The following is an 11,869-nucleotide window of genomic DNA, read 5'->3' as shown; positions in this document are numbered from 1 at the left end:
CAGTAGATATGAAACTCACTATACACAAAGATGCACACAGGTTACTATGAGTCATCTATGTTGTTAATATCAGTTGGACATTAAACTTCACTGAGACCCTTTGTTCTGTCCTTTATAGGAGCCACAAGAGTCTCACCTTCCGTTCAAGTTGAACTTGTAATAAGGTGGAATGAAATCATCAATATGCTTCTCACCTCATCCTTCAGGAGAAAAATCCTACATACATTCAAGGTGGTCAAAGTGCAGACAACACCATCCACCTTTTCCTGGAGATGTACACGAGACTGAGGCGAGAAAAGCAAAAGGCTCTAGTTTAATGGTCTTAATTAAGGTTTCAGGGAACGACATTAAACAAACTCATATCCCATCTTCCAAAAGAATTATTTTGTAAAACTGATGCCTAGGGTATGGTAAAAAATAATATGGTAAAAACCATATTTTTCTTTCTGGGACATTAAATTTCTAAATCTATTTATTCATGCTGCTTTGAAATACATTCCTTGATTAGGAATCATTGTCTGCCATAGGAGTGAGGAAGGACAACACTCAAAGTAATAAGAAGAGAAAAATATGGAAAAATTAACTCCTACTAAGTTTAACACATATACTAAAATTGAAATGATAAAATGATGAGCATGGTCCTTGCACAGAGATGATGCAAACTTGTAAAGCATTCCATATTTTTGTTGCAAGAAGAATGAACAGGTCTACTTTAAGCTAAGACAATCCCCACAAGTACAAAAATTCTACATAAAGAGAGCACAAATCCCAATCACAAAAATCTCTCTCAATGTCAATGGACTAAATGTGCCAATTCAGAGGCACAGAATGGGAAGTTGAATTAGAAAACTGAAACCAACATTCATTCTGCTGCCTGCAGGAAACACATCTGAACAATCAAAGCACCCATGGGCTAAAGGTAAAAGTCTGGGAAACAAGTTTTCAAGAAAATATCACCTCCACAAAGCTGGAGTGGCCATTCTAGTATCAGACCACATGGACTTCAGGCTAAAGGTTATCAGAGACAGTGAAAGTCATTTCTTAGTGGTCATGGGATATGTACATTAGAAAGAACTCACCCTCCTCAATGTATATGATCCTAATGACAGACCAGCAAAATACTTAAAAACAACTTCTAATTGACTTATAGAAAAACATTGATAGCAACGCAATACTAGAAGGAGATTTCAACACTTCTTTGTCATGTCTCCATAGATCAAACAGACTGAAGCTCAGCAAGGAAATATTTTCTTTAAGGGAAGTAATGAACAACCATTGGCTTAGAGAAGATATCAAAGAGGAAATAAAAAGTTTCCAGAAACAAATGAGAATGAGGACACAAGCTACCATAACTTGTGGGACACAGCAAAAGCAGTGTTAAGAGGAAAGATTATAGCTCTGCCAGAATTCATCAGGAAGAAAGAAAGGGCCTACATGAATAAATTAGAGCTCAAGATTTTGGAAAATGACCAACAAAAGTAATCCAAACTAGGCTGGAGGGAGGAAATAATAAAACTTGTACCAGACATCAATGAGCTAGAATCCCAAAATAGAATCCAAAAGACCAATAAAAGAAAAAGCTGATTCTTTGAGAAAATAAATAAGATCAATAAACCATGAGAAGCCTCTCAAAGAAACAAAGAGAAAGAATTCTAATAAATCGAATCAGAAATGCAAAGTGGGGTGTCCTAATAGAAAGTACAGAAATCCATAGGATCATCAGAGATTATTTTGAGAATCTTTGCAGCAGGAAATTAGAGAATCTTGAAAAAATTGATAAATTATTGGATTCCAATTACCTCCCAAGGCTGAACCAAGATGATTTGGAATACTTGAACCTATCACTACCAAGGAAATTGAAATGATGGTCAAAAGTATCCCTGCAAACAGAATCCATGGCCCAGATGGATTCAATAGTGAACTGTTTCAAACCTTTAAAATGGAACTGCTTCCAACATTTTTAAGATTTTCCAGGAAATTGAAGAAACAGAAATACTCCCAAATAGCTTCTATGAGGCAAAGATCACCCTAATACTCAAATCGATAGAGACACCACAAAAATAGAAAATTACAGACCTATTTCCTTGATGAATACAGATACAAAGGTTTTCAAGAAAATACCAGCAAAGAGAATCCAGAAACTCAACAAAAGATCACACACTATGACCAAGTAGGTTTAGCTTGGGGATGCAAGGATGGCTTAACATTCTCTAGTCAATCAACAGAATACACCATCTCAATAAAATAAAGATAAAAGTCATATGATCATATCAATAGATGTAGATAAAGCATTTGATAAGATCCAGCACCCATTCATGATGAAAAACTCGCAACAAAATGGGAGTTGAAAGTACTTTCCTCAATCTAGTCAAAGCAAATTACCACAAACCCACAGCAAGCATTATTCTCAAGGGGGAAAAACCAAAGTCTTGGAGCAGAAATCAATGAACTAGAATCCCAGAATACAATCAGGCACAAAATAAGCTACCCACTCTCACCACTCCTATTCAACATAGTACTTAAAGTACTTGCCATAAGATTTCGGTAAAAAAAAAGATATCAAGGGCATCCATATAAAAAAGGAAGAACACAAGCTTTTACTATTTGGAGATGACATGATACTATACTTATAAAATCCCAAAGAATCTACAAAAAAGCTCCTGGGAACAATAGATTTGTTTAGTAAAGTAGCATATTACAAAATCAATATCTGGTACTACATGGCTTTCCCATATATTAATAATGAAAGAGAAAAAAGAGATAGAGAAAAACAATCCCATTCAAAATAATACCTCAGAAAATAGAGTATAATGGAATCAACTAAAATGGTTAAGGAACTATACCAAAAAAAAAAAAAAAAACTTCAAAACACTACTTCACGAAATAAGAGAGTATATGAGGAAGTGGAATCACATCCCATGCTTATGGATTGAGAGGTTTAACACTGTCAAAATGGCAATACACCCCAAAGTTCTATAAAGATTTAATGCAGTTTCTATAAGGATACCCATAACATTTTTCAAATAAATAGATTAAACACTCTTAAAACTCATACAAAACCATAAACTCCCATGAAGAGCTAAAGCAATCTTTGGTAAAAAGAAGAAGGGAACACCTTCCCCAACTTCAAACCCTACTACAAAGTTTTAGTAATCAAAATACCATGATATTCAGATAAAGACAGGCCTCAGATCAATGGAATATAGTCAAATATCCTGACGCTGGCCCTCAGATTATTATTACCTAATCTTTCTTAAAGGCTCAAGAAGTATGAAGTTGAGCTAGTAAGTATTTTCAGCAACTGGTGCTGGGAAAACTGGACAGCAATATGCAAAAAAAATGAACTCAGACCACTTTATAGTGCCAGGCACAAAGTCAGATCAAATGTATTAAAGACCTCACTATCATACCTGAATTCTTAAGATATATGGAGAAAAATGTGGGAAGATCCCTTCATGACATTAAAGCTAAGGGAAACTTCTAGAATGAAACACAACTGACCAAGGAAGAGGAAGTGAAGATAAACAAATGAGACTACATTAAACTAAGAAGTTTCTGCAACTCAGAAAAAATGGTGACCATGATCGAAAGACAGCCCACGTAATGGGGAAAAATTATTTATGCAATACCCATACAATTAACCTCAAAATTCTGACTCCTGTATCATTAAGAACACTAAACTGTTCCCGTGAATTTTATTCTTCTTCACATATATTTACTCTAAAGTATTTTAGATTTACTTTTAAACCACAGGTAAAAAGGAAAAATTATAAGTTTTTTTAAAAATAAAAAATAACCCCTATACATAGCCAGGTGCGACCCAAAAAACAACAAAGCAAGCAAGCAAGAAAGAAAGAAAAAAATTAAAAATTAAAAAATAATGCCGTTTGCAATGCTAAGGATCAATCCCAGATCATCATTCTTTGCGTTTTTGGGTCACACGTGGCGATGCACCGTGGTTACTCCTGGCTCTGCACTCAGGAATTACTCCTCACGGTGCTTGGGGGGACCATACAGGATGCTGGGAATCTAACCTGGGTATGCCGTGTGCAAGGCAAATGCCCTACCTGCTGTACTATAGCTCCAGCTCCCCCCCTCCCCATAATTCATCATCTTGAGGGCCTCAGATTTTTACCTTCCATTTGGAAACTTCATCTTTACATTGACACAGTAAATTGAAACCACAAAACCATTGAATGGCATGTTATAATGGTAGCACCCATGAGCAAACATTGATAACCCATAAGTTGGCATGAATGAATTCTGTCTCAGAGGCTTCACTTCTGAGGATACCTGTCACTACCTCCTTTCTGTTACGTATCCCAGGATCAGAACCTACATCAGGCCAGCAGTAGAAATTTTCCACCCAAAAGCTAGCCTTCCCCTGGGATCAGTATCCTTGATCCATCTAACTTGAAATTTTTCATTCATGACTTGTTGACCTTGTTTCAGGCGGAGGCATCCAGAGCATAAACTCAGCTTTCCGGTTGTTTCCACAGGAAACCCAAATACCTAAGAATGTTATCATTTCTGACGCCACTGTTAAAGATTTTTTTGGAATCCCACGGTAAGATACTATCATTCGTGTTATACTATTACTGTTCTCTATAGTTCGGATCTCCCCAAAGAACTCTCTACCCTCCTCACTCCAAGTGCAGACTCCAGTGTATCATGATCCTGAACGTACTTATAATAGTTTCACTCAGGTTCTCCCCTAAAGTGCACAAGTGAAGTTCATACCAATCCAAGTTCTTATTCCTAAACTACCAGAGTGGGCTTGTTCCTCAAGCTTGTTTTCTCCCTTGAAGAAATACCGTGCTTCCTTTCTCTATGTCTCTCTTTGCTTGTTTTGTTAAATGACTGTTCTCGCTTGAACATATATTCCATTCCACCCTACAACTATTTCACAAGTTTCTAAGGGCTTTTCAATAAAATATATTTTGTTTCACTAAACTAAAACTTTTAAAACCCCAGAGCATTATTAAAACCAATATTTGTATCTTTTAAACCACAAATTTTGAAAATGAAAGGTGGAAAAGCAATGGAATACTACTCAGTTGTATGAAGTGAACTCTTCTTATTATTTGTATATAAAATGTATAACATGAGGAAATTATGTTTAGTGACAAAAACCAGGCAGAGAAAGATAGGCATCCTTCAAATTCAGGAATATGTGGAATATGGAGAAAACAAATTAAAAGAATAAAATGAGACAGACAAACGTCTAAAACATTATTTATATTCTATGATTTATAATTCAATTAACAATGGTTTCTCATACACATAATTCCAACATGACACTCCTCATTCTCTCAAATAACAAACCCTCCCTCTCCCCCAATCCCCCAGAATCCCTCCCTCCTAATCCCCTGACCTAATTGTGTGGATCAGTTCTCCCCTTGCATTGCTCTTGAACCTTTGTTGCTACCTTGCTGTGTGTCTTTACATCCCACATATGAGAAAGATCTCTCTGTATCTGCTCCTTTCCTTAAGGCTAACTTTACATGCATGATATCCTCTAGTTTCATCCAATGTTGAAAATTTCATAATTTTGATCTTTTCAAAGCAATAAAAACAAACTTTAGAACTATGAGACTATTTACTTACCAGATGGAAAGGTGTTATCAAAGTGGAAAAACAGAACAATGGTGAATGACAGAGTAGGCCTTTCAGTAGTGAGTGTAATATGATACATGCTAGTTGATTCTGCATAATCTTAAATTTTATGAAATTCTATAATGTAATTCTATAAGGTAATTTTAAATAATCAAAAAAGTATTTAAATAATTTACATTTATCTATGATTATGACGTATCTTTTGTGTCAAACTATCAGAAATAAAAAGAATCTTAGATAGAGATATGGTGTATCACTATACTTTTAAACAAGAGAAGTGCTAAAAATTTCTGTGTCTTGATGAACTCTCATATAAATTGACTCCAAAATCAAATTAATATACTCAAGGAAAAATAAAACTCAACCAATTGAATCTTTTGCCTTCATTCAAGTTCCCATCTGCTGATCTCTGGCAGACGAAACAATTTTTATTTTATTTTATTTTTTTAAAATTTTTATTACTGAAACACCATGATGTACAGTTGTACACTTACAAATTTTTGTGCTTGGGTTTTGATTATACAATGATCACATGCCCATACTTCCGCCAGTGCCCATTTTCCACCACCATGTATTCCAGTATCCCTCCCACACAGATCCCCCCCATCCCACCCTGCCTCTGTGGCAGGGCATTCCCTTTTGTTCTCTCTCTCCTTTTGGGTGTTGTGGTCTGCAAAAGAGGCATTAAATTGTAATCATGTTCAGTCCATAGTCAGAATTTTTATTTTCAAAGAATTTTTGGCAGAGGTTTGGCATTCTTTGCTAGCAACCAACTCATTTTCTTCTGCATTTTTTTTTCTAGAAATATATACTTATACTAAGACTGATTAGTCATGGCACCAAATTGACAAATGTCCCTGTTTTTACTTCAGTTCTGTTTCCTAATTATCACAAATTATTAGCAGTGGATAGAAAATAACTAGCCCAAAATTCGTGGGGGAAATGGAAATGTTTATGCTTTCCATAGTTTGGAAAATCCCTGTCACTAGTATAGTGACATACATCTAAATTTGTAATCAAAATGATTAAGAAGAGGTAAACCCTGACTGCCACTTCAAGGAAGAACGGGCCTTCAGCAAATATCCTTGGTTTCAGAAGGATGGCTCTGGCTTGGATGGGGGGCAAACATGAGAGCTGTGAGTTACCTGCAGTTAACACATGCTCTGAGGCTATGTGGTTACACTGCTGAGAAATGTCGAGAGCCCTGATTAGGTAGGGTCATGGGGGAGAATGGAATGATGACAAGAAAACAGAGCAACAGGACAAGATGATAGATTCCTTTGTATAAAAGTTTTCATCTCTAATGTACTAATCTGTGAAAAAGAGAACCAACTTCTTATCATTCTTCCTAGCAATATATTATCCTTACATATTGCTTCAGGAAAAAAACGCTTCCCTTGATAGTTATTATAGCCTGAATATCTGTGAGGTCTTTGAAGTCTGTCTATGTATACAGTGCTGATGACTGAAACCAATCTCACTATTTAAGTATCTAAACTGCAATGTTCTCACCATTTAACTCTCTAAACTCTGATGGCTCCAAATCTTCTAAGATCAGCTTTCATCTCTTCCATGATATCCAGGCTTCTCTTCCCAACTGTCAACTCTCCCTTTCTTTCTCCCTCTCTCTACCAACTATGGTCTCTCTGCCAAAATTTGCCAAGGCAAGCCTTCTTGAAATATAGACATAAGTTGACTTCTCCTTTTTTTTAAATTTAGGCAATTTTGATTTTCAAAGTCATTTATATTGGAGATTTGTCATACAATATTCCAATTCTAATCACACCACCAGTGTCTTTATCCCTCCACCAACAAATTACCCATTTCTTCCTGCATTCCCACCGATTTCCTTGACAAACACATTTTGAATTTTTACTATTGTACTTTGGATTCCATACTTACAGTAGTGTTGGCATTGGTGGTTAAGACATACACCTCAACTTTTTCATGCTGGCCTTCCTGGATCAATGCCCACTGACACAATTTAGGGGAAATATATGAGAACAAATCATTAAGCTCCAAATTTTTCAAATAATCTTTAAACAATTCTAATCGAAAAGAAAATAGTGAGAACTGGAGGAGACAACCTCTTGTCAGCCTGCAAAGTCTTTTCAGTTTTCCACATTACAACAGAAGAAATCAGTGAAGGAGGTCTGTCATCACGCAACTTAGGTGACCCTGCTGAGGTGTGGTCAACAGGGTGTTTTGTGCTCTTCTCTCCTTCCACCAGAAGTCCCAACCCTATGATTTTTGTCTCTTCAGTCCGCATAAAATGAAAAAGGTTTACCACACAGACATCCATGCAATGAGCCCAGCCAAAATGATAAAAATAAATTTCAGCAAATTCATAGGTTAGTCATGATGGTAGAATCTAAATATCATGTTTTTGTATTGAATCTGCAGGAGACACATATTACAAACCTTTTCATGATTCAGTTTCAATCATAGGATATTTTAACACCTAACCTCCACTAGTATACAGTTCCATTGCTAATGTCCCCAGTTTCTCTCCCACCACTCCCTCTCCCAACCCCAAACCCCACCTGACAGCCTGCTGTCTCTACACTATGGCAGGCACCTCTCTCTCTCTCTCTCTCTCTTTCTCTTTCTCTCTCTCTCTCTCTCACACACACACACATCCTTTGGGCATTGTGGATTGTAATACAGAGAGTGAGAGGTTCTCATGTTTATTCCTTTACCTACTTTCAGGACTCAGTTCTCACCCAGAGTAATCACTTCCAACTATCATTGTCAGAGCGGTCCCGTCTTTATTCCAAATTCTCGCCTTCAGCACTTGTGGCAAGCGTCCAACCATTGACCAATTCTCCTGGCCTGTGTTTCTGCTATCCTTGGGTATTAGTCTCATTTTCTGGTTTTTTATATCCAAAAAATGGTGTAGTCCAATCAGTATACCCCTTTCCTTCTGACTGATTTCATTGAGCATGATATTCTTCCCTGTTCATCCATTTATAAGCAAATTTCATGATGTCAGTTTCCTGCCAACTGCGTAGTATTCAATTGTGTAGTTATACCATAGTTTCTTCTGGCTATTGTGAATGGTACTGCAGATGGTATTTCTGTTGTAAATATCATGTTTAATGTAAATTACATAGGAAAATACTTCCCACGTTCCAAACATACAGAATCCACTCACTAATAGAACTTTTTTTGAAATTTTTTTAAAAATATAATTTATTATGATGCTTTCTAAAAAACGGAAGCTATTAACAAAAACTCAGGGAAAGCATATTCTATAAATGCCAAAAATAATAACCTTAAGAAAGGACAACAGCTACGTGTTCTTGCTCCTCAAAAATCCATGTGTTTCTTGATATATTGTCAATATCTTTCTATAGCCTTCAAATTCTTCAACTTAATTTCTAAACACTATTTAAAGTTATATTAATTTAATAGGTGTAATCAGCTTTATAGAATATTTATTTGATTCTTTCATATTTTACATAAACAACGTTTGAATTAACCATAGCACTGTAGCACTGTCCTCCCATTGTCCACTGATTTGCTCGAGCAGGCACCAGAAACGTCCCTATAGTGAGATTTGTTGTTACTGTTCTTGGCATGTCGAATAATTCACAGGTAGCTTGCCAGGCTTTGCCATGAGGGAGGGTTACTCTCAGTAGCTTGCTGGGCTCTCTGAGAGGAGGAGAGCAATCGAACACAGGTTGGCCACGTGTAAGGCAAACGTCTTACCCACTGTGCTATGGCTCCAGCCCATATATATATTTATACATATATATGTGTATTTACACACACATACATATCTATATATTCCTGTTACACGGCTCTTAAGCTCCAAATCATATTTCTTCCTCCTCCAATTCTTTACTACTTCTCTCCCCATACTTGGTGCTCAACTAATTTTCCGAGTCCCCTCAGATGCATTTCTGAGGCCATGAAAAAGGAATGCATAACACATACATGCAAGGAAGGCACAAAGCATATGTAGATAAATTTCATATGGACATATAATTGTGATGACAAGTTTACAAACTGTATTCGCTTCAAGTACAGAGTTCCTGATCTCTGGAACTGTGTATTCATACTCCATGCACTGTCAAATATACAGCTACTGTCCACAACTAACTAACAACACTCCCCTACCCATTTCAGTCATTTAGTTCCCCTCCTTAAGGACGATTTTGATGTCAGAGTATAAAGGTTTGATTTTGCTTTTGTTTATTGGTCCATTTAATTTTTTTCTTTATATTCCAGAAACAAATCAAATATTTTTTAAAAAAAATAAAGGACAGGAGGTGATATCAGGCAACAAATGAATAGTTGATGTGGTTGAGAATCAGCAAGAGTCTTCCAGGTCAGAGTGAGGAAATTAACATCCAGTTGTCCTTCCCAGCATATTTCCAAAGGGCTGTCTTGGAGCAGGGTACATGGTGGGAAGAACCGCAGGACAGTAGTAGTGCGTGAACATATAGGGGCCTATGTTCTTCTTTGAAAATGTAATGGTATTGACCTCCATTGCAAACCACAACACCTTAAAACAAAGAAAAAGCAAAAGTGAATGCCCTGAGTTAGGGCAAAGTAGGGGAGATGGGGGGTGGGAGGGTCACTGGGTTCCTTGGTGATGGAGAATGGGCACTGTTGGAGAGATGGGTACTTGATTCTTGTAAAACTGAAACCCAAGTACAAAGGTATGTAAGTCTACAACTGTACCTCATGGTGTTTCACTAATAAAAGTAAATAAACAAAAACTAAAAAATTAAAAGTGCTATCAGCTGGTATAAGAAAAAAATGTAATGGTGTTGACTAGATTAAATCAAGCTCATTTTTAGCTATAGGATGCTATGATTCAGCTTTGATTCACTGATTGATACTTTGAAATGTCCCAGTTCATCCTCATTCAGAGAAGTCATTTATTTCTTTGAGTATTGATTTGTACAGGGAATTCCTCACAAAATTCTTAATATAATGTCTATTGAGGGACTCAAGGATAATGCTCTTATTATCATTTTCAAAGAATACAAAAATACTCTTTTAATAAGATTTTCTTGGTTCTCTATCTAAAAGCTACATGACAACAATTAAGTTTAACTCAACATTTTCTAAAGCGCATCACATTAGTACTTGAAAAGAAATTTTAAAAGACTCTGGGAGAGGGGAGGAGGAAAAGTCATGGATCTATAAGGATTAGTACAAGTCTTTGGGTGTGTGGGGCATGGGAGTGTGTAGAAAAGTTGAGATCACACTCAGCTATGTGATCTAATCTCTATATATCTATTCTCTAAATTAGATACCAGCGATATATTCACACAGGTGTATTCATATGACTATCATGTACACTAAGGACATCCAGGGAAATAATTCTTAGCACTGACATTCTTGTAAATTTAAGTAGTAATCAGGTTTTTATCGTTATGTTGCTATGATTTCATAGGCAGTGTTTGTTTCCTTAACCAACCTGGAATGTCTTTAAAAGACCAAATATAGGAACATTCTTTCATTTTTAATTAAATATAGAAAAGGCTGAATTTACAGGTTAAATTGACATGAATATCTTTTTCAGTAGTCTATTTGGGACACTGTGCTTTACTTGTTTTATTAGGAACTAAATGTGGTACCCTATAATCTCTAATTCCATCCCTAGTCCTCCCTTCTCTACTTGTAGCAATCAAGACAAACTTCACTTTAGACCTAGTTTTCAGTAATCTCAACTAAACATTAAAGTAACAAATAAGTCTGATAAAATAATTCTGTTATCCAGCAGTTATGTAAGATGCTTACACAAATGAACAGAATATTGAGAAAGAAATGAACACTCCAAATTGTGTTTTAAGAAGGCAAAGAACACATGTTGTAATTGACCATATAAAAGAAAGAAAATTAAACTAAATTCCTTGGTAAGTTCTGGTATTCTTGGAACCATGTTGCCCATTGAGTAGTCAGCTAGCTAAGTCTTCATTAACTTGGATTTTCCTTGTTCACATCCCTGATATTACTCTTCTCCTCCTCAGATCCCATTCCCAGTAAATCATGTTCCCACCAGATCTTGTTTTTTCAAGCTTTGTTTTCGCCAAACTTCAAGTCCTTCCTTTTGCACTTATTGTCTCTTTTCCCATCATTTCAGACTTTTCTCCCAGCATTTTTTCCTCAGTTAATATAACTTTCTTTCAAGGGAGTTGAAGCTTGTTAGTTTTGAGAGTTGACTGGGATCATTTTCCTCTAGCCATACATTAAAAGTAGCAAAACACTTTTCACGTTTTTCTGTTCCCAGCCAGTC

At 36.2% G+C, this 11,869-nt stretch overlaps 1 pseudogene; it reads left to right on the top strand.

Annotated features, from left to right (window-relative positions):
* The first annotated feature begins 593 nt into the window (after positions 1–593).
* Positions 594–685, top strand: LOC130033874 (uncharacterized; annotated as a pseudogene).
* The last annotated feature ends 11,184 nt before the right edge of the window (positions 686–11,869 follow it).

The sequence above is a fragment of the Sorex fumeus genome, unplaced genomic scaffold, assembly GCF_029834395.1.
Source record: "Sorex fumeus unplaced genomic scaffold, SorFum_2.1 ptg000054l, whole genome shotgun sequence".
Lineage (NCBI taxonomy): Eukaryota > Metazoa > Chordata > Mammalia > Eulipotyphla > Soricidae > Sorex > Sorex fumeus.
This window is presented reverse-complemented; position numbering and strand designations above follow the sequence as displayed.